This window comes from Gossypium arboreum, chromosome 3, assembly GCF_025698485.1.
Source record: "Gossypium arboreum isolate Shixiya-1 chromosome 3, ASM2569848v2, whole genome shotgun sequence".
Taxonomy (NCBI): Eukaryota; Viridiplantae; Streptophyta; class Magnoliopsida; order Malvales; family Malvaceae; genus Gossypium; species Gossypium arboreum.
The window spans coordinates 3,570,376-3,594,157 of record NC_069072.1 but is presented as its reverse complement, the minus strand read 5'-3'; the positions used below and the strand labels follow the sequence as shown (position 1 = coordinate 3,594,157).

Sequence of the window (23,782 nt, the reverse complement as noted above, 5' to 3'; positions counted from 1 at the left end):
ATATATATAATGTTAAAAAAATAATTATAGGTGGATTGTAAACAATTTATGTATAATGTTAAAAAAATGATTATAGGTGGATTGTAAACAACTTATGTATAGATCTAAATTTGCCTATACTTGTTTGATCTTTAAATATGTGATTTTAGTTTTTAATTTATAAATTATATAAAAATATGAAAATGAAAAAGCATTATTCTAATAATATTAGTTATCATTTAAAATGGGCTTATATGTAAAAGAAAAACCTTAAGAAAATGCAAAAACTCAATTAAACTCTTGTATTAAATTCACACCTAATTAAGTCACTCTTTTAACGGTTTTCGTCATTGATCATGTTAATTTTAAAATAAATTAATAGACCAATCGGATAGTGACTCGTGACGACTTTTAGTTTAATCTAATATTTTTCCCATAATTTTTTAAAATAAAAAATTTATCAAAAAATATAAAATTATTATTTATTAAAAGTGAAATTTGATGTAAACTTATAAAACTATAAAAAATTTATAAAAATTATGAAAATTTATAACTTCTAATAAATTATAAAAATATAAGAATAATAAAAACATATTTAAAATTTTATAAAACTTATTAAAATTCTATAAAAATCATAAAAAGTATTAAAATGGATATAAACTTATAAAAATTATTTTAAAAAATCATAAAACTTGAACCAAACCGGATCAATCGGTTGAATCGATTAGGTCGAAATCGACAAGGGTATCGATCCAAAGTAAGCTGTTAGACTGGTTGTCTAGGAACCAAATGATTGAATCAATTTTTTTTAATTTTTTAATTTTTAATGTTTTATTTAATTAAACTGGACGAATCGGTCGAACTGGAAAACTAGTGGTCTAATCGGTTCGACCACCAATTCAGTTCTGAAAATCTTGGTTAGAATATTTCATTCGAACATATGCTAATAGTTAGATAATAAAATTTTGGTTTGATAAAAATATTTAAAAAATAAAAAAAATCAGTTCAACCGCCTTGTTCCCGTGTCAATAGGTCTAATGGCATTCTTGGACCAATGCCCTTTTGATTTTGGGCTAACCAATCCAGTTCAATTTTTTATGATTTTTTTGTATTTTTATAAATTTATATCAATTTTAATATTTTAATACTTTTATAATTTTTTACAGTTTTATTATTTTAAACAATTCTAATAATTTTTTAATATTTAATATTTTAAATAATTTTATTAATTTTATAGCTTTTATTATTTATTATAATTTTATATTTTTATAATATTTATAAGTTTTATACTATTTTATAATTTTAATAAGTTTATATCAATTTTAATATTTTTATTTTATAATATTTTTTTAAATTTTAATCATTTTATGTGAAAAATATTATATTAAACTCGAAATTGCCACTTGTCACCATCTGATTGGTCTATCAATTTATTTTGATAGTCAACATGGTCAATGATGGAAATTATTAAAATTATTTTAGTTAACAACAGGAACTTAATTAGGTGCGAATTTAATACAAATACTTAATTGATTCTTTTTGCATTTCCTTAAGGGTTTTTTTTAACATATAACAGACTCAATAGGCCCATTTAGTATACAACCTCTATGGAATCCGTCATTGCAACCCACTACTCCCAATCTACATTGGCCTTTTTGACCTGTTCATTTGCTATTAGGTAAGAACCGAAGCCTCATTCTATTTCCATTGAATCACAATGATCAGGTAAAACCATTTTCCCTTCCTAGCCTTGCTACTTAAATCCCCTTTGTTAGGATTGATATTCCCTTCCATTTTAACTACGAAATGATTTTCTTTATTTAAGGTTGACTTTATCCTAATTGAATTTGAATTAATGAATTTTAATTAAAGTTTGTAAAATTATGACAATATTAGGTTATTGACTTAAGAGAAAATAAGAAAACAGTATAATTGGTATCTAAATTATCAGAAAAAAGGTTTTCAGTTTTTTAAAATATAATCAAACAAACAAAATCGAATTTCCTTTAATTTTTTCCTCCATCTTATTTTATTTTCTTCCCTTACCGTTCCACTTCCTCTCTTCTTTCTCTCTTATTTTTCCTTTTTTCTCCTCCTTGTGTCGCCTAAACTCCTAGGTTTTTTCCCATGTCTGTCACCCTCTCCTCTTCTTTGTGTGGTGCCGTTTTGCTTCCCTTTCTCCTCTCCTTTTGTTGCTGTTTTTGCAGTCAATTCATTGTTATTTCTGGCCTCCAGAATCATTCCTTTTGTTGCCAAAAGTTCCTCTTTTGTTCTGCCCTAATCAGATCTCTTTTGTCATCACCTGTAGGGGTGTTCTGCCCTTTGATCACCACTTTTGGAGTTGCCATTTTTCGTTCTTTTACTGCACTATCTGATATCTTATTCCATCATTTATTCCTTGTTTATAACAGCCCCAAAATTTTCAATTGAGTGTGCATTCAATCTCTTTTAGGTTGTTGATTCAAATCTAGGAAATGATATCTGTAAATGCGAATTATTCCGTTTAAAATTTGTTGTTTTGGGTTGGTTGTTCTAGGGCCTTAGATTGATTTTTACGTACTGATTTTTAATAATATTTTGGTATTAGTTATTGATTTTAACACCCCGGTTCAGCAGTGAAGTCAGATCTTAGCCGCACTATCGTTTTGGGTTAAAATAATCTAAGTTCACTTATGGTTTCGGATCTGAAAATTTGGTGATGTGGCACTGCCTTGGCCGAACCCTTGGGGTGTTTCAAGGTTGGATTTTATCGATAATTTAACGTATTAGGTGCTATTTTTTTGGATTTAGGTTTGTTTAAGGCTTAAGTGCGGAAGTGCAAATTTTTACGGGTTATGACTGCAAATTGCAAATTAAGGTGTAGATCCTAACTTTGCGTAATTGGTTGTAAATTCTTAATAAAAATTATAGTTTGATATAAAATACTTGTTGATTGGGCATGATTGAATGGCCTAATAAACAAATTAAAAGTTTCTGAGCAAGGTACATGACTTTAAAATTATTAACTAGGTGATTGAGCCCTTGCTGGGATTGTTTGTACGTGAAATTATTATATTTGATTGTCTAATTAATTGCCAATGCTATGGATTGTTGTATGCTGGTTGTGACAAGGTTTGAAATTATGTTATACTGTGTTTATTGATTATTGGGTGCATGTATAATGTTCGACATGCTATGCCACTGTTCAAATTGCATACTAAGTATGGCTAGATTGTATCGTATGTTACATACCAGTGAAACTATTGATTTGATTGACTGGATATGTGCAAGTATGCAAGGCATACATCGACACTAATTATTGATACGCATGTTAAGCATGTCATTGTACCGAGATTGATTTTGGTAGCATGAATTGCTCATTGATTGAATGCCATTTTTCATTCGCACGAGGTGGATATTTGTGGTTGACGGAGGAGTTCCATAAAAATCCGACAACATTTAAAGTCCGCAATACTGTTGTCAGTGCACTGCACTAGAGACTTGAGGATATTGGACGATTTATCGCATATTTACTGGAAGCTTGTCTACATTTTTATCAGCAGCTTTATTTGCATACTGTTATTGGTGGTTTTAACCACAACGGACTTAAGTTCTTACTATTTGGAGTTTGGTAGACGGGTTCTAGGGAACTTGTGGTGTATAGCGGATGGTTGGGTAGGAACCTTTTGCATTGCATCATTTGCATCATTTGCATCATACATGTTAAATGTTATGGTTTAATATGAACTCTTATTGATATGAACTCCATAAGATGGCTTTATGGTCTTTTGGTTAATGTATATATGCATTGATTGATAAATTGCTCTATTTATTATAGTCGTTGTGTTGATCTCCTTACGTGTCTTACTGTATTGTTATATGTTTATTTAAATAGCTCTTAGACTCACACTGAGCTTTCATAAGCTCACCCCTTACAATGTTTAAATTTTCAGGGAAACCTCGAAACTAGGACCGGACCCGACATACGGAGTATCACCTCGAACACCGGATTATTTTTAAATAAGTATTTTTAATAAATTTTTTATTGGTTTTGGATTGTAATTTTAAGTTTCTAATTTGTGGTTTGATTTTTTTGTTTTGGGACTTCTATCATGCATTATTCATTCGAATGGTTCGGATTTAATAACCAGTAATTGTATGTTATTCGACCTAAGTAAAATCTGACTCAATCAATGATTTTCTGATGCATTAGATTACATTGAGTTATTGCAAAGTAAAGCGACAAGCCAAATGATTTTCTAAAAACTTCACTAATAACAATAAAATAAAGCTTAAAATACACACGATCTAATAAATGAATGTTTAACTTAACTCAAAGTAACAAAACGATTTTCCTAAAATAAGTCAGTTTAGGATTGTTAAAAGTATTAGTAGGTTAGCTTAGCCATTATAATGTCCAGGCTGAATTAAAGAGGTTATATATACATTAGGAAATCAATGAGCCAATATATACTTACATTTTTCTTTGTGTGCAAAGATCGGTGAGGATAAATACAAACAATATTAATGTGAATAATAAAATTTATTAAACAAATTTGTTCAAAAAATTAAAATTAAAATAATGAATAAACTAACCTTAGGGCACTAGATCCTAACATGAACATCATTCCCAATTTTAATCTTCGAGACTAATGGTAACCGTAAATAAACATAGACAACAACCATCCTTGCAAACTTGTCTCTTGTTCCATTATCTATGTTATAATTAGTCTTAATAACTTAACAAATAGTACTACCAATTGCATTGAGCAAACTCTTCTTGTACATTGCACTCAATAAACTTGGTAGTCTAATCCAAACAACCACATTACATAGATGATCATGAAGTGTAGAAAAGGATGGTGTCCATGGTTGCACCGTTAGAAACTGGTAAAAACCATCCTAAGTCCCTTGACCATCAATTTCGAATAGTCATCATCATCTTGGAAGTTCAATAAATAGTAGTCATTTTCCAATTCCATCAATTGAATCAAACTTTATAGCTACCATTGTCGAAACCATTTTAAAAAAAAAAACAGGGATCGACTTTGGTTTTGAAAATGAAAACGAAAAAAAGAGAGTCACCACCAATCCTTTTTATTTAGGTGTGAATGGATCACCCAATATTTTGATTGTTTTAATAAAATATTTTATTTTATTAAAACAACGATTTTGGTCTACGAAATTCGAGAAAACGGGTTCGGGAGTCGATTACGTACGATGAAGGATTAGCACCCTCATAACGCCCAAGATTGGTACCTAATTGATTAACTAATGTCTTAATGTCGAAATTTAAAAACTCGAAAAGAATTTAGAATACGATCCTTCTTTTTATTAATGTTAATTTTGCAAAGATGTTTAGATAAATCGAAGCAGATGTTAAAGACCTTCCCGTCCCAAAATAATAAAATGTCACATCCAACACGTTAGGACACAACACTTTAAGCCCACGAGAGTAAGCCGATCTTTGGATTTTCAAAACTCATGCACCTTAATTTTAAAAAGGATATTCGGTTGTTTGGTCAAACGGTAAATCGAAACCCAGCACGTAGGGCATGATTTCTCGAAATTTTCAAAAAAAACGGTTTCTCGAAATTTTTAAATACATGAGTGAAATCTTTAAAGGGATGTTTGATTATTTGGACAAATAGAAAATCGAAACCCAACATGTTAGGGTACGATTTCTCGAATTTCCAAACATCAAACATCAACCTTGTTTTGGGAAATTTTCAAAAAAAAATTCGTACGAATTTAGATAAAATGAAATATTTAAAAATGATATGCATTTAATTGATTATGTTTTAAAGAAAAATCATTTGAAACATGAATGGGGTTATACTTGACGAATAATGATAATGTGACAAATTTGACGTAATAATAACGTAACATACATGTAGCGACGTAAAGATTTCTTCTTTTGGTCACTAATTGAGGCGATTTATTGGAAATTTAAAAACCGACTTTCGATTTTATTAAAAAAGGGAGTCGCCACCGATCCTTTTTCCTAGGTGTGATCCGACACCTAATAAATCCTCTTTTTCAAAAGAAAATTTATTTTTTAAACAAAAAGAAGACCGAGTTTAGGTCTACGTTTAAAGCCAGAGAAAAAAATAGAGTTCGGGAGTCGGTTACGCACGAGGAAGGTATTAGCACCCTCGTGACGTCCAAAATTGGTATCTTATTAAACTTGTGTTGTCTTGATTTTCAAAAGTACAAATTCAATCTGACATTTACTCGTGTTCCAATTGAAAAATGAGAATTTTTAGTTTTCGATTTTTTAGAAAGGGTTTCCCGTTTTTAACACGAGCCGATGAATTTCACCCAACATAGCGATGAAATCGATGGCTTAATGTTAAATCGGTACATTGCCTTATTTTTTAAATTAATTAAAACATGAGAAAAAATATTCCTAAAGTGAGAAATTAAAAATAGATAAGCGATACAAAAAAGATATCATTAATGAAAAATATTAACATGGAATACTAGAATATTAGAATAACAATAATAACGATATTTACAAAAAAAAAACAAATCATGTACTAATAATAAAATAGGAAAAATGATATATTTGGTAATAATAATATAAAATAATAATATGTACATAAAAATACATATATATATGCATATAATAAATATATGTAATAATAATAATATCTACAATAAAAGAAAATATTAGGAAGCGTACATAAAAATATATACATAAAATTTTTTACAACAATAATATAAAATAATGATATGTACAATATATATATATATGTACATAATATAGTTATAAAATATATATATTAAATTGAATAGGTAAATAATAATAAAAGGGTAAGAATATACGAAGCCCGGTGTTATGGATTCTTGAAATTAATCTCTTTTCTTCTCGGGCTGTTGAAATGGGCCTTTGTTGGTGATCTTCACCGGATCGATTACCATAAATAGAGTCGAGTTGACCCGACCATTTTAAAATTTAATATTTTTATTATTGTAGTTTTTAGACCAATTTTTGTTTAGCCCAATTACAAATAAAATCTAGTTTTTTTAGACCAATTTTTGTTTAGCCCAATTACAAATAAAATCTACATAAAAGATACAAAATTCAAATTACTTCAACCCAACACAAACCAACCTCAGCCCACTAACTTAATAATCCAACACAACCAACCCAACTCACTAACTTAACATATCACCCGACCCACTAATTAACCCAAACTAAATTTAACCCATCAAACCTTACATAAACCAACCCATTAACTAAAATATTTCTTTTTTTTTTAATACTAAACCCCCCCAAAACAAACAAGTTCCAGCAGCAAACAAAGAAAATCCAAACTTCAAGCCGCCTATTCTCCTCTCCTTCCACCGTCTGCGCGTCACCGGCAGCCCTTGTATGCACCACATGAAATCGAAGCTACGGGTAGTTGAGGTTTGGGTTTTGGGGTGGTGATAATCGATTGGCTCGGGTATTTAGAGTGGGTTTCGGTTTGGGAGCTTGGTTGTGGTGTTAATGGTGGTTAGTCCTTTGTTGCTTGGTTGCTTGCTTGGATATTGGAGTTTTTCTTGCTTAGATTCTTTGAATGTTCCTTTTTGTTGTTTTTTTGCTGAAAAATTTTTTGCTGAATTTTTTTGCTCTTTTTTCTCAAATGGGAGAATCCTCCTCTTTTTGTGTGGTTTTTTATTTCTCCCATTTTGCTTGTTTTATGCTATTTGCGGTAGTGGGTGAAGAAGGAGCGACCACCCATGTTTGTGGCTTTGAAAATCGGGAAGTGGGTACCCCAAATCACGTAATCTCATCAAGGACCAAATCACAAATGCAAAGAAAATTTACGGGGCTAAATGTAATTTTAGAAAATTTAGGGTTAAAATACAATTTAAGGAAAGTTTAGGGGTCTAAGTGAAATTTAAAGAAAGTTTAAGAGTCAAAATGAAATTTAGGAAAAGTTTAGGGGTTAAAATGTAATTTTTATTTTTTGAAAATTTTTTATTTTTATTTTTTTTTAAATTTTAAAAATTAAACAACAAACTCTAGTCGGACAAAAATTTACTAGCACTATCGAATCGTAGGATACCCGCGTCAATGAGTCCTTGAACTCTCCTCTTAAAGGCTAGGCAATTCTCCGTGGAATGCCCCTGGTTCCCCGCGTGGTATGCACAACTAGCGTTTGGATCGTACCACTTTGGGTATGGAGGTTTAAGGGGTGCCATGTAATGGGGAGAAATTAGCTGTTTCTCCAAAAGTTTTAGGTATAATTCCCCATACGAGACAGGGATGGGAGTAAATTACGGTCTCTCGGAATTAGGCCTTGCTGGTATTGGTTCGTTTTTGGGCTGGCTTTGAGCGGGTACCGTGTTTTGTGGGAATGTGGTGACGGGTTTTTGGTTGTTCGTGGCGTATACGGGGTAGGAAGGAGGTGGTGCTTGGTAGTAATGGGTTTGAGGGGGATAATAGAAATTTGGAGGAGGATAATTTCGAGGTCGGGGTTGGTTTGGATATGGATTAGGGGTATAACGGCTTCTCATTCCCACCATATGGGCTTCTGGTTCTTTCTTCTTCATGGGCGCTACCCTTCTTGAACTTTCTTGACCTTCCATTCTACCACTCTTGACGGCATTCTCTATAAGCTCACCGGATATTACAATATCCGCAAAGTCCTTCGTGGCACTTCCCACTAATTTGTCATAAAATGGTGCTTTCAAAGTATTGATGAAGAGAACAGTTATCTCCGTTTTTATTAGTGGGGGTTCCACTTGGGCTGAGACGTCCCTCCATCTCTGCGCACACTGTCTAAAAGTTTCTAACGGTTTTTTCTTCATCATTTGCAAAGTCATCTGGTCTGGCACCATATTCGATACATGCTTGTATTGCTCACAGAATGCTGATGCCAAGTCCTTCCAAGATCGGATCTTTTCCCTACTAAGCTGGTTATACCACCGAAGAGCCGATCCTACTAGACTATCTTGAAAGTAATGTATGAGTAGTTTATCTTCGTTCACGTAACCCGTCATTTTTCGGCAAAACATTACAAGATGTGCTTTTGGACATCTTGTCCCATCGTACTTTTCAAAATCATGCACCTTGAACGTCGGAGGTAGAACCAGATCGGGCACCAAGCTGAGTTCTTTGGCGCTCAATGCAGAGAAGGCTTCAGTACCTTCTATCGCCTTGAGACTTTCTTTCAAGCTCCTATATTTATCCTGAACATCATGATCATTCATTTTCAACCTAACTATCTCTGCTGGATCGTCCAAATCTGGAACGAGTGGATCAGCAGGACTAGCTCCTAGGTTTGATACGAATACTCCTTGCCCTATGTGAGCAGGTGGCACCGCTCGTTGCTCCAGGTCTGTGGGTTCCCCTTGGGTGTACCCTCTTTGTGTTGCGTGGGCATGCGGCGGAGTGAATCTTGGGGGATAGAGCAGATCTTGACTGTGATTAACTCTTGACCGAGGTTCCTCGACGTCAGGGCTCTGCATGGGTCCCTTTCCTTTAACCAAAGCTGACATCATTTCTATCATTTTGGCCATTTGGTCCTTTTGTTCGAGTGATTCTTCTCGAGATCTCACCATTAAATCTATTGTCTCTTGCTGCGACTTGGCCAACTGCTCTTGTAATTCTCTCTGAAGTCTTTCCATCCTTTCAATTCTTTCATTGAATTCAGCCTCCATTGCCCTAGCTTGTCGACGCGTTCTATACGAATGACGTGGTTCCAGTCTCGTGGTATTACAACTGGGAATTGTATGTTTTAACCTTAGCGAACGATTATGGGATATGCAATGAATGAATGAATGCATAAATGTCAAATGAATGTTAATAATGAAAGAAATGCAATAAGTTGGTGTTGATTTCAAGATAGCCCCTATTTTAGGCATTCCATTCATCAAAAGAGTTCATTACAAAATATTTTGCCGTTTTCGATTCAGCTATTACACAAACTTCCTAGTTATATCACCGTATTTCTTTACTCGCGCTAAGAACTCTGATATATTTGATCTTTGACTTGGAGGGAATTGGCAAATGAAAATTTCAGCTTCTTCCGATAATTGCACCACGTGCATGGCTACCCCACGAACTTCATTGATTAAACAGCTAAGTTGCATTTCTTTTTCTTGGAGTCCCTCTTCGTAAGCACGAACGTCTCTATCATACTGACTATCTTTTTCTTCCAAAGCCTTCAAGAGAGTATCTAGCTGTTGTTGACGATCTTGCAGCATACCTTCTAACTCTCTTATCCTTTCTTTTAGTTCTTGACGTTTAGATCGACTAGTCATTACCTCGGCAGACACAGCTTCATATTCGGCATTCTTCTTCCTCAATTCTATCATAGCCCGCGCAGCCTTTTCTTCCTCTTTTTTCCTTTCCAAAATTTCATCCTGCCTTTAATGTTGCTTATCTCTTCTTTCCATTCTGCAGATGACTTGCCCAGCCCACTATTTTTTATTGTGCCTCTTAACTTTTTATTTTTCAGATGGAGGTCCCTTAAGTCATTTCTCGCGACTTCAACTTTTTTTTGCACTTTCTCGGTTCTGGATCTTTCTATCTGAACGTCGATCTTCAATTAGTAGTTTTCCTCTTGAAGAGTACTAAGGTCCTGAGACATCTTGGCCTTTTCTCGTTCAAATTCTTGTCTTGCCATTTCTAGCTCAGACGGCATTTCCTCCGAGAAAGAATTCTGGACGGTGTAGTTCATTGACGAGATTTGCTGACTATTCACCCGTTGCTTTCTCCATATGTCGTAATCTTGGGTGAGAGTGTCAGCGTATAAAGCTAATTCCATGAGATGAATTCTTTTCCAAGACTTTGCGATAGCTCGAACCCTCTTCCTATATCCCTCGCCCGCAAAAGCAAACTCAGACTGTACTAATCCTCTAGTGGCAGGTATGAATTGTCGCGAAGAAAATTGCCTTTGGACCATTAACGGAGCATATCCAACTCCTCCCCATAACCCGAGTAGTGGCACCCAATCTTGATCTCCGACCTTGTATAGCAGAATTGACGGGCGTATCCACGGGGCTCTCCAAGTTACGTCATCGGCGCGAAGATTCTGAAAGACTAATATCCAGTGTTGTTCAGTGACCTCTTTCGGCCATTCTTTCTTAAGATAAGCTTCTAACGGGGAGAATGTTTTAGGAAACATATGGAATGGTGTGTGCCCTACTTTCTAGAAGTGGCTCAGAATCCAAACATTGAGTAACTGCGCGCATCCGATAAAACGACCTTCCCCTTTCTTCCTACAGCTACTTATTGATCTGAAGGTTTCAGCCAGGATAGTTGGGACGGGGTTGATTCTTTGTTTTAACCTTTCGAAGAAATCTACCACAGCAACTTCTATGTGTTCAAGGACCTCCGGGAAGATGATCAAACCGTAAATGGCCAGAGCGAATAGATTTACCCTTTTCAACATGTCAGGATGGTTCAGAACCAATTCTTTTAGGGAAGACCATGGAATGCAAATGGTTTCATTCTTCTTCTTTATATGTTTTTCGGCCCACGTGTCAGTCATGTCTGTCAATCTCACTAAGTTTTTCTTAAAGGTCATTGGCTTAGGTTCTTTCACATATATCTTATAAGGTTGTACGTTTTCGACACGAAGCAAAGCATCATACTCTTCTATAGTCGGGGTTATGTCTTCCTGATTGAAAGTAAAACATTGGTAGGCCGGATCCCAAAATTTGACCATGGCTTGGATCAATCGTTCGTCTATATTGACAGTAATCAAGTTGGCTATGTCCCCATATCTTTCAGTGAAGATACCCCTAGTGTCCAAGTCCCACTGATTCCAAACCCGAACCAAATTTTCAAGGTTATTCTGGTGAACATTCACAATTACGTGCTCAGGCAAATTGGCAATACATCCCTCCACTAGACTATCCCCTCTTTCTTTTTGAGTCTTTAGAGACCAGTCTCAAACCGCGGCATTCCTCTCGGTTGTTTGTATAATTGACTCTTCCATTAGAAACCCGTTTTTTGGCAACCGATCTCTAGTCAACACCTTCCTAATATAATGCCTATAATGCATGATGGAAAAAAAAATAAGGCAAAGACAAACAATTAGTAATTAAGTATAGGCAGAAAAACATGGAAAATTTAACAAATCGAACTACCCAAATCTAATTTATTAAACAGACCCAGTCCCCTTGTATAGAAAGTGAAGATACAAAAGATAATAGGCGTTCCTCCCGTGCACTTATTTTGGTGACTACTAAACGGACGGAGGTTTGGCATTGCTCTAGTTAAATGGCTCGTACGGTTCACTATATGAGGTTTTGGTTCTAGATAGGTACTCGAATTGTCCGTACTATCATCTGCTAAGGTTAGTACGACGCTTCGGTCATAGCCCATCACAGGCTCACGAGTTTAATTCGAGGGGTTACATTTACTTATGCCTATGCGGAGGGACAAGTTAACTCACGAAAGCATAAGTCATATGTAACCCGAAAGTATTCACTAGCCTGTACGGAAGGACGAGTTAACTCACGAAGGCGTAGCGTTTACTTTCACTTAAACGGACGAGGCCCGGGTAGAGAGCTCATGTTATGGAAAATGCAAGTGCACGGTGTGTGGGAGAAACTCACAAACCTTTACGTTTTATTTAAAAAAACTAGACCAAAACTAAAACCATAAAAATTTAAAGCTAAATAACAATCGGATAAAACAAGTTGGGAGAATATATACAACACTTTAAAAAACCAATTTTTGGATCACGACTAAATGTTAATTTGAAAAAGGAATTTTGAAAATTTTGATAACACGCGTTTAAGTGACTCGACTCTCAAAAACTGACATCCCCAGTGGAGTCGCCAGCTGTAGCGACGTAAAAATTTATTCTTTTGGTCACTAATTGAGGCGATTTGTAACGCCTCAATTTTCGGGAATTCTGTGAATGTTGACAAAATTTCATGCTTTGATTTTGTCATTTGTGAGTGAAATTATGAAATAGGACCTATGTGAAAATGTTTGAAAATGCTATAGGCTAAATTGAAGTGGCTAAATAAATAGGAGTGCAAAATAGGAGGATTTGTATGATAAACCTCCCATTTTACATGAAGTGGCCAGCCATCATGTTGTTGTAGACAAAATGTACACTTGATATCCATAATTTATGGTACAAATTGATACAAATTGATAATGGGTTAGGTAAATGTTTCATGACAATGGATTAGGTAAATATTCCATGATAATGGGTTAGGTAAATGTTTCATGATAATGGGTTAGGTAAATGTTTCAAGATAAGAATTTCATGTCTTTTGTATTAAAGAATTAAATGGATGAAATATGAAGTTTTATTAAAAGAAAAAGGGGTGAAAAGAACAAAGTTTTGTCCATCTTTGTTCATCATAGCTGAAAGTTAGAGAAGAGAAAGGAGAGGAGAAAGCTCTTGAGTATTCGGTCATTAGGAGGAGGAAAATTAAAGGTAAGTTCTTGGTACCTTGCTTTTATTTTGAGGTTCATGAGTTCTTCTTGATTCTACCTTAACTCTTGAAGTATATTTTGATTTTTGCTTGTGTTGTGAGCATTTGGTCATGAATTAAAATGAAGGAAATGGTTGTTGTTTAATGTTCTTTTGATGAAAAATGGAAGATATGTGAAGTTGAGCCAAACAAATGAGCATGCATGTGCCTTAGATGCTAAAGGGAAAAATCGGCTAACATGTTGTGCTTTAAAATGATGAAATGGAGATTATGCTTAAGTAAAAATCATAGATATGTGATGATTGATTCGTGATATACATGTTTGAATAACAAGCATGCAAGTTAGGTGTGAAAGAGTGATTTGGTAATAGATCTGCTTGGGACAGCAGCAGTAACGTGATTTTGGAAAATCACCATAAATTGTGGGAGATGAATTAGAAGCTGAATAAATTATGTAATTAAAGCTTGTTGAGTCTAGTTTCTAATGAAATAAACAAGAACATATTTTGAATTCTGTACAATGAGACATTTGATTCGTAATGAAGAGTGGTCAAATTAGTCAAACAGTGAAACATGAGAAACTTTGAGAAAAATCTGGTATTGATTGGTGAAACCAAAAATTCTGAAAATTTTAGTCCATACAAACGGTACTCATTTCCTTATGAGTTTTGTCAAAGGTGCTGTCATCACAGAAAAACCTTCCACAAACCTTCTGTAATATCCTGCCGATCTAGAAAACTCAGTATTTTTGACACCGACCTAAGCGGCTTCCACTCCAAAATCGCTTCAATTTTTCGAGGTCCACCTTAATCCCTCGGCGAGACCACATGTCCTAAGAAGGTTACCTCCTCAACCAAAATTCACACTTGTTGAACTTCGCAAAGAATTCCTTCTCCTTAATACTTACAACACTATACGGAGATGCTCATCATGTTTCGTTTCAGTTTCAGAATATACCAGGATATCGTCAATAAAGACGACTACGAACTGATCCAAAAATGGTTGAAACACACGATTCATCAGATCCATAAATGCTGTAAGAGCATTCGTTAGTCCAAATGGCATAACCAGAAACTCATAATGACCATACTGAGTCCTGAATGTTATCTTTTGGATATTTGCCTCCTTGACCCTTAACTGATGATATCCAGATCGAAGGTCGATCTTGGAAAATCTGAAGCTCCTCTAAGTGGTCGAATAGATCGTCAATCCTTGGCAATGGATACTTATTCTTAATCGTCAGTTTGTTCAACTGGCGATAATCAATGCACATCTGCATCGTACCATCCTTCTTTTTCACGAATAGCACTGGTGCTCCCCATGGAGATACGCTTGGCCTAATAAAGTCCTTATCCAACAACTCTTGAATTTGAGCCTTTAACTCCACTAACTCCTTCGGTACCATCCTATACGGTGCGATGGACACGGGCGCCGTTCCAGGCAACAAATCTATTCCAAACTCAACTTCTCGGTTTGGAGGTAATCCTGGAAGCTCCTCCGGAAAAACATCTTGGAACTCCTTTACGGTCCTAACCTTATCCACTGTCAGCCCCTCCTCTTCCGACTAACTTACAAATACCAATTAGGCCTCACAACCTTTCCGAATCCACTTTTCGGCTCTTAATGCTGACACCACATTGGACAAATAATCCCTTCTCTGACCTATCACCATAACCTCCTCATCCTTTGTAGTTCTTAACACCATTCGTTTAGCGACAATCCGTGGTCGCCTTATGCTTAACAAGCTAGTCCATTCCCAAAATGAGATCAAACTCTCGAGCAGTAACTCCATCGGATCTCCGGGAAAATCCTACCTTGAGTTTTTAGGGTACATCCTATCGGTTTGTCTACCCTAACCGAAAGTGACCCAAGGGACTTAGTACAGATACCCCACTCACAATCTCCTCGGAGCGGTCCAAGTTGTCTATAACCCGTTCGTGGCCTCCAACCAATATTCCGCCACATTCGGGCTATACCGAGACACGCCCTAAAGGTCTCCGCTCCGTTAGCTCGAAGTCATTCGAAATCGATCCTCGAATTTCGTTGCCGAACTTGTCCGGCAACCCTTTCCGAATCTGAAGCATTACATGTGACAGGCATCATCCCGACCGCTGATCATGAGACTCTCTGTTGTCGGTGGTACCGTGCATCCACCGCCGTATATGTCTCAAGACGAAGATCTCGCTCGAGCACTTCCTCGGCTCCGCCCACGGCCTCTTGTACTCATATCGTATTATCTTGATTCGAATTTTATGCATCAATTAATATTCCGGTGTTTATTACGGATGTTTTATGAATCGACATGTAGTTCGAGTTTGTTTTCGCGAATCGAAGTCTTGCTACAATTTCAGTCTCTTATCGATTTTCCTATGGTTTCGGTATCATCCTATCTAGAGTATCCTAGCAGGATTTTAGTACAGGCAGATAAGTCAGAAAAATATTCAGAAGAGTTCAGAGTAATACTTACAGGCTTGGGCTGGAGATTCGGAATGCCACCTTCAAAAGATCCAAATTTTAAAAATCGAGTTTTTCGCATTCTTTATAAAATTTTTGTTTTCGAAAATCTTTGTTTTTGTAAACCCATTCCACAGCCGAGTTGTTGTAACTGGGCTCTGATACCACTAAATGTAGCACCCCGAACCTGGCCCAGAAGTTATGGCCGGATCCGGCATGCCACATCAAAAACGTAAAAAAAAATTTCTATTCTAAGTCCAGAAAATCGTACTTGATGTTCAAAAGATTAATTCATTAAGGATTAAAGTGAATAGAAGCTGTGCACCAGGTAGGAAGCCGGAAAAGATGTGGTGAGTCTATCGGACTGCTTAAGTACCAAGCTCCCTTCGGATCCAATCCTAGACATGCATACCGCCATTGCCACACCTTAACATCATGGATATTTCTAGAAAACTGATTCGATTAAGTCATTTTTAGGAAAAGTGATTAATTTTGGAAAATACTTTCATTGTGGAAGCTTTGCGTGTTGTCGTATTATTTTGAAATCAACTGTTGTTTTTGAAAACGCGCCCTAAAGCTATCCAATTTTAACAGTTAAAATAAGTATTACCTATCTTAGTAATACATATTAAAAACCATCAAAAATAAAAAAGCGGCTTATTACATTTAAAAGCCCAAAACCTCAAACGTAAATAAAAGGATGTCCAGTTCACCAGAAGAAAATCAAACTTTCAGAACGGGTGGCCACTTCGAATTCCCTCACAGCTCCAAGCCCACTATGGTTGGGGATTTCCTGCGTGGATGAAAATAAAAGGGGTGAGTTTGGGGAAACTCAGTGTGTAAGGAAAACCCATTCAAAGCCCAAGTCAGCTCAAGCCCATTGGGCCTAAGCCCATTCAGGTAACAGTGGTACTAGGCCATAGCCATTTTCAGATTACAATAAATTGGGCTTTAGCCCCTTATTCAGATAACAGTATGGTCCATAGGCCCATTTCAAAATACATACAACATTAGTAAACATATGCAAGCCCATTTGGGTAACAGTGGTCTTGGGCGAGCCCTTTTGATTATAATAAAGCGGGCCTTAGCCCTTATTCAGATAATGATATGGCCTATAGGCCCATTTCAAAATACATGCAACATCAATAACATATGCAAGCCTATTTGGGAGACTACTCAACCCACCAACCACTACACTCCACCGTACCAGCCATACACTCCATGTGGGAATAACTCAACCCACCCATTTAACACCCACATTTGACGCTCTTTGCTCGCTTAACGATAAATTGAGGCAAAGCCTCCAATCGTGGACAAGCCACTTTCGAGACTTCTTCCGTCAATATCCAGTCCATGCATCGATAATAACAACATGGCATGCGATAAATAACAACGATCAAACATGCATTTAGGTCAATTTAACCCTAGGGTATTTCAATAATTTATCTCCTAGGGTAAAGCTGTAAATTTTTACTTTTAAAGGTATTTCAGTAATTTATTTATTTTAGGGTTTTCATGCATATTCTTACTTTTCACGTACTAACAGAATCACTACTGAGGGTTCTTACGAATTGGGCAGTTGGCCCATCATTCAATTTTGGCCCATTAAGCCCAAAAATATCGAGGGCACGAAATCATGCACTTTGCGGTCCAAACATTGCAGCTTACCAAAAACATTAATCGATTTACCTCACAGGCATTTGCACACTCAAATCTACAAAATACCGATTTTGGCATTTTGGCTTTTCGCTTTTGCCGATCTAGACTAAGAAAAAGGGTGTTAGTTACACACATTTTGCGACGACATCTTGACGAGATCCACACACGAACCGCCTACAATTGGATTACTAACACGTTAATCTAACTATTCAAATACAAACTACGTATTAACCCCTTACAATATTCGGTCAACCACACCTACAGATCATAGTAAGCTTATAAGAAATCAATAAGCAACTCATTAACAAATTTTTGTCAATGTTTACCACATAATCATAATTTCACTGCAAGCTGTCTTTCTGAGCAACAGTCACTAAATCATTTATAACTAGAGCTACAAAACTCCAAATCAAGTGCCGTTAATTTTCCCTGAAAATAGAATCATATATCTTCTATCCATAAAATTTTCAGAATTTTTGGTTTAGCCAATCAATACCAGAATTTTCTCAAAGTTTCCCATGTTTCACTGTTTGACTAATCTGACCACTCTTCATTACGAATCAAATTTCTCATTGTACAGAATTCAAAATATGTTCTAGTTTATTTCATTTGAAACTAGACTCATTAAGCTTTAATTAAATAATTTATTCAGCTTCTAATTCATCTTCCACAATTTATGGTGATTTTCCAAAGTCACGTTACTGCTGCTGTCCCAAGCAGATTTATTACCAAATCACTCTTTCATACACCTATCTTGCATGCATGTTATTTAAACATGTATATCACCAATCAATCATCACATATCTATGATTTTTACTTAAGTATAATCTCCATTTCATCATTTTAAAGCACAACATGTTAGCCGATTTTTCCCTTTAGCATCTAAGGCACATGCATGTTCATTTGTTTGGCTCAACTTCACCTATCTTCCATTTTTCATCAAAAGAACATGAAACAACAACCATTTCCTTCATTTTAATTCATGACTAAATGCTCACAACACAACTAAAAATCAAAATATACTTCAAGAGTTAAGGTAGAATCAAGAAGAACTCATGAACCTCAAAATAGAAGCAAGGTACCAAGAACTTACCTTCAATTTTCCTCTTCTTAATGACCGAATACTCAAGAGCTTTCTCTTCTCCTTTCTCTTCTCTAACTTTTAGCTATGATGAACAAAGATGGACAAAACTTTGTTCTTTTCACCCCTTTTTCTTTTAATAAAACTTCATATTTCATCCATTTAATTCTTTAATACAAAAGACATGATATTCTTATCATGAAACATTTACCTAACCCATTATCATGAAACATTTACCTAACCCATTATCGTGGAACATTTACCTAACCTATTATCATGAAACATTTACCTAACCCATTATCATGGAACATTTACCTAACCTATTATCAATTTGTATCAATTTGTACCATAAATTATGGATATCAAGTGTACATTTTGTCTACAACAACATGATGGTTGGCCACTTCATGTAAAATGGGAGGTTTATCATGCAAATCCTCCTATTTTGCACTCCTATTTATTTGGCCACTTCAATTTAGCCTATAGCATTTTCAAACATTTTCACATAGGTCCTATTTCATAATTTCACTCACAAATGACAAAATCAAAGCATGAAATTTTGTCAACATTCACAGAATTCCCGAAAATTGGGGCGTTACATTTGGGGTGGCTGATTCGATTGGCTCGGGTATTTAGAGTGGGTTTCGGTTTGGGAGCTTGGTTGTGGTGTTAATGGTGGTTAATCCTTGGTTGCTTGCCGGATATTGGAGTTTTTTCTTGCTTAGATTGCTGAATGTTCCTTTTTTGTTTTTTTTTTTTGCTGGAAAATTTTTTTGCTAAATTTTTTTTTGCTCTTTTTTCTCAAATGGGAGAATCCTCCTCTTTTTTGTGTGGTTTTTTTTTTTATTTCTCCCATTTTGCTTGTTTTTATGCTATTTGTAGGTAGTGGGTGAAGAAGGAGCAGCCACCCATGTTTGTGGCCTGAAAATCTGGGAAGTGGGTACCCCAAAACACGTAATCTGTCTGAAGGACCAAATCACAAATGCAGCAAAACTTCTGGGGCTAAATGTAATTTTTAGAAAATTTAGGGTTAAAATGCAATTTAAGGAAAATTTAGGGGTCTAAGTGAAATTTAAAGAAAATCTAAGGGTCAAAATGAAATTTAGGAAAAGTTTAGAGGTTAAAATGCAAATATTTTTTGAAAATTTTTATTTTTATTTTTTAAAATTTTGAAAATTAAACAACAAACTCTAGTCGGACAAAAATTTAGTGTTTACAATACATATTACAATACAATATATAACATTGATATCAATAAACTAACATAATAATAATAATAATAATAATAATAATAATAATAATAATAGAAACAATAACGATAATCATCAACGAACAACAACAATAATAAAAATAATAACAACCATAATAATAATAATAATAATAATAATAATAATAATAATAATAATAATGTAAAGATAGGGAAAAATAATAATATAATAATAAGATCTAAAGTTTTAAAATTATAAAAAGGATATAAATAAATGGTAAAATAAAGTAAAATAAATGTATGTAAAAAGGAATAGATAAATAAATATAAAAGGAATATAATAGTAATAGTAATAATAATGCAAATTTAATTGATTTAATAATATGATAATAATAATAACTTATGTGTAAATACAAAAAGGAAAACAATATAATAATAATAGTGGTAATACAATAGTAATACTAATTGTCGTAACCATTTTTTTTGAAAAACGGGAAACGGGAATATAATTGGATTTTGAAAAACGAAAACGATAAACTGGAGTCGCCACCAATCCTTTTTTGATGAGGTGTGATCGGACCACATTAAATTAATCATTTTAATAAAGGTTAAGATTTACTAAAACGATAATTTTTGGCCTACGAAAATCAGAAAATGAGTTCGGGAGTCGGTTACGCACGAGGAAGGGTTAGCACCCTCGATATGCCCAAAATTGGTACCTAGTTGATTAATTAGTGTCTTAGTGTCGAAAATTTGAAAACTTGAAAGGATTTAAAATACGATCCCTCTTTGTATTAATGCTAATTTAAGAAGTGATTGAATAAATTAAAACGGATGTTAAGGATTCTCTCATCTCGAAGTAATAAAATATCATGCCCAGTAAGTTAGGGCGCGACATCTCGAACTTTGAGACTGAGCTTGCCTTTTATTTAAAATTAAGGTATTTTAACTTCTTTTAAAAAGGATATTCAGTTAGTTAGGGTGAATGAGGAAAATCGAAACCCAGTAAGTTAGGGCAGGTTTCCTCGAATTTCCGAACACCGAACATTGCCTTTATTTGCAAAAAATCTTATTTCGGGGTAACAAAATGTCATACCCGGTAAGTTAGGGCACCACACTTCGTATCTCCGAAAAGAAGCATTTTTTTAAACTCGTATTGTAATTTAAAAGAATATTCCGTTATTTAGGTAAAATGAGAAGAATCGAAACCTAGTAAGTTAGGGCACGATTTTCTCGAATTACGAAATACGGAATATTACTTTTATGGAAGAATTATTTTAATGTGTTGAGTAAAAATATAACGTGATTTATGGTAAAACATAAAAGCGAATTAAGGTATTAATACGTATAATAACATAATAGGTGCGACAGTGTCAAAAACAATAATATGAGCAATTGTAAAAGATGAAATAAGAGCAAGGCTTAGTAATATAAACAAATACACGAGGAAAATGCAATGGTCGAATACATAAGTAAATAAATAAAAATAAATAAAGCATGGCAAAATAGAACCGACAATGATAACTAACAATAATAATAATAATATAAAATAATACATATGGTATTAAACATGGTAATAATAGCAATAATGTAAATATGAAATAACGGAACATATATATGCAAAATATGTAATACTAGATTAAAAAATATATACGATATTTATTGAAAATAGTAATAATATATAAAAAGTAACTAATAATAACGATACATAAATATATACATATATGTATTAAAATATATACGTAATAAAAATGTATACGTAGTATATAAAAAGGGTATATACATAATAATAAAGATACAATATTGAAAGATATATACGTAATATATTAAAAGGTATACATAATATAATATTAAAACATTTACATAATATATACATGTTTGAAATAATGATAATGTTAAAAAACAACTATTAATAATATTACATAGATATATACATATATATTAAAATGAATACATGATGATATTAAAAGTATGTACATAATATATACATAATATATTGAAAATATATACATAATATATATATATATATATAATATATAATATTAAAAATATATAATATAATGTTAGTATATATATGCGTAATATGGAGTATAATGTATATGTATATATTAAAGAATACATATGTGACATACAAACACATTAACAAAACAATAATATTAAAACTATTAATACCATGTCATATATATATATATATAAGTATTAAGTAAAAATAATAATAATGAAATGCTAATAAATAAAAAACATAAAAATAACAACAGTAATAAAATATAATAGTATGAATAATATTAAAATTAAGATAAAATAATGAGAAAAAGTAAAAGAGGGACGAAAATTGAAACAAAAATGAATTTTGGGGCGAATTTCAAAAGAAATAAAAAGAAAACAACCAAATTGCAACATGCGCGCAACTTAGAAGTACTAAAAATGCAATATTCCCCCCCATCTTACAATGCAGCGCATGGCCGAGGGTCAAATGGAAGAGCGGGACAAATTCCATGGCTGAATTTAAAGTAAAAAAACTTGATTGTAGATACATGAAAAAGCGGAAGGGCTAAATGCGCAAATAGCTCTTCCGCAAAAAAAAACACGCGGATCTCTTCCCAGGCGGGTTGGGTCACGGGTTCCCTCCCCAAAACGACGTCGTTTTGGGTCTGGGGAGGGCAACCCAAAACACTGCCGTACCAATGGCCTTTAAAAGTCAAGTTTTTTTTTGAAATTTCATTTTTCTTATTCTTTTCAGAAAAAAAGGCTGGAGCCTCTCTCTCTCTCCCCTTTCTCTACAGCAAACCTTCGTGACCAGACCAGTCGTCGTCCGCCATGCGATCATCACGCCAACCAACGATACGGTGGTAAAAATCGCCTAGAGGTGATTTTTTCCTCTTTTTTTATTTTATATATTTATTTAATATATGTGTGTTGTTTTAATAAAATAGAAATGATATGTGTCAATAAATACGAAAAAAAGCAAAAAAAAAGAAAGATAAAATAAGAACGGTAAATAGACCTTTAAATCGGTCTTTGATATTCCTTGCTGCAAGTTTGAGTTTTTGTTGAAGCCTTTTGATGTTATTCACCTTTTATCTTTTGAAAAAAAGAAAGAAAAAATCAAGAAGAAGTACACACGATTCTCTTGTGGCTTATATAGCCCCTTTTTTACAAAGATATCCCCCCTTTTTTTGCACATTGTCCTTTCTTCTTTTAATATTGCAGGCAAACGGTGGTGGAGGCAGGTGCCACTTGCACTGGCGATGTGATTGAGGCAGTGGGATTAAGTGATTTAGGGTTTCAGCTTTTTTGAAACCTTAAACTGGTTAGTTGGGTCTATTTGGGGCTATTTGGGCTAGGGCCTTTTTCAGGGATTGGGCTAATGTAATGGGTTTAAGTGGGTTTGGGGTTTTGTAAAATGGGCCGGGCAAAAGTGGGTTGTACATTAATAATAACAAAATAGAGATAATAATAATAATAATAATAATAATAATAATAATAATAATAATAATGAACATATATAATATTTTTAACATAAAATAAAATAATATATAAAGTACTCAAAATAAATAACTTTAAAAAACAATTTAAAATATCATGTGAAAAGCTTGAAATAAATATGCAAAAAAAAAAAAATAAAAAACAAATAGTTTATAAAACGAGAAACTAAAATAGATAATATATATGTATATATTTAAAAAATTAATATGTAAAACAGGAAAAAGAAAAATAAAAATTGAAATAAATAAAAATAAAACAGTTTTAGGTAAAAGAATCATGAATTAGATCGAAATCAAGAAAGAATTAGAGGGTCAAATTTTAAAAGAGAAGATCATGGCCTAAATGAAACTTTTGCAAAATCACGAGAGCCAAATGGAAAATAATCCCAAGTTTCAAACTGCGTCGTTTCACGCACCCCTGCTTCGAAGCTGGTCAGAGGACCAAAATGCATTAAAAACCAAAGTTTGAGGCCAAATTAAAAGAAAAGAAAATCAGCATAGGACCTAATCGATATGCGCTGAGAAAACGGAGGGACTTGT

The 23,782-nt window shown here is 34.0% G+C and overlaps 1 long non-coding RNA gene across 2 annotated transcripts; it reads left to right on the top strand.

Annotated features, from left to right (window-relative positions):
- Positions 1 to 1,767: 1,767 nt before the first annotated feature.
- Positions 1,768 to 4,138, top strand: LOC108474850 (uncharacterized). Of its 2 annotated transcripts, none has more exons than XR_001869954.2 (2): positions 1,768 to 2,717; positions 3,912 to 4,138. It is a non-coding gene; the product is annotated as an uncharacterized LOC108474850 (long non-coding RNA). The 2 variants fall into 2 exon arrangements; XR_001869955.2 differs by having other exon boundaries at positions 1,768 to 2,836.
- Positions 4,139 to 23,782: the final 19,644 nt, after the last annotated feature.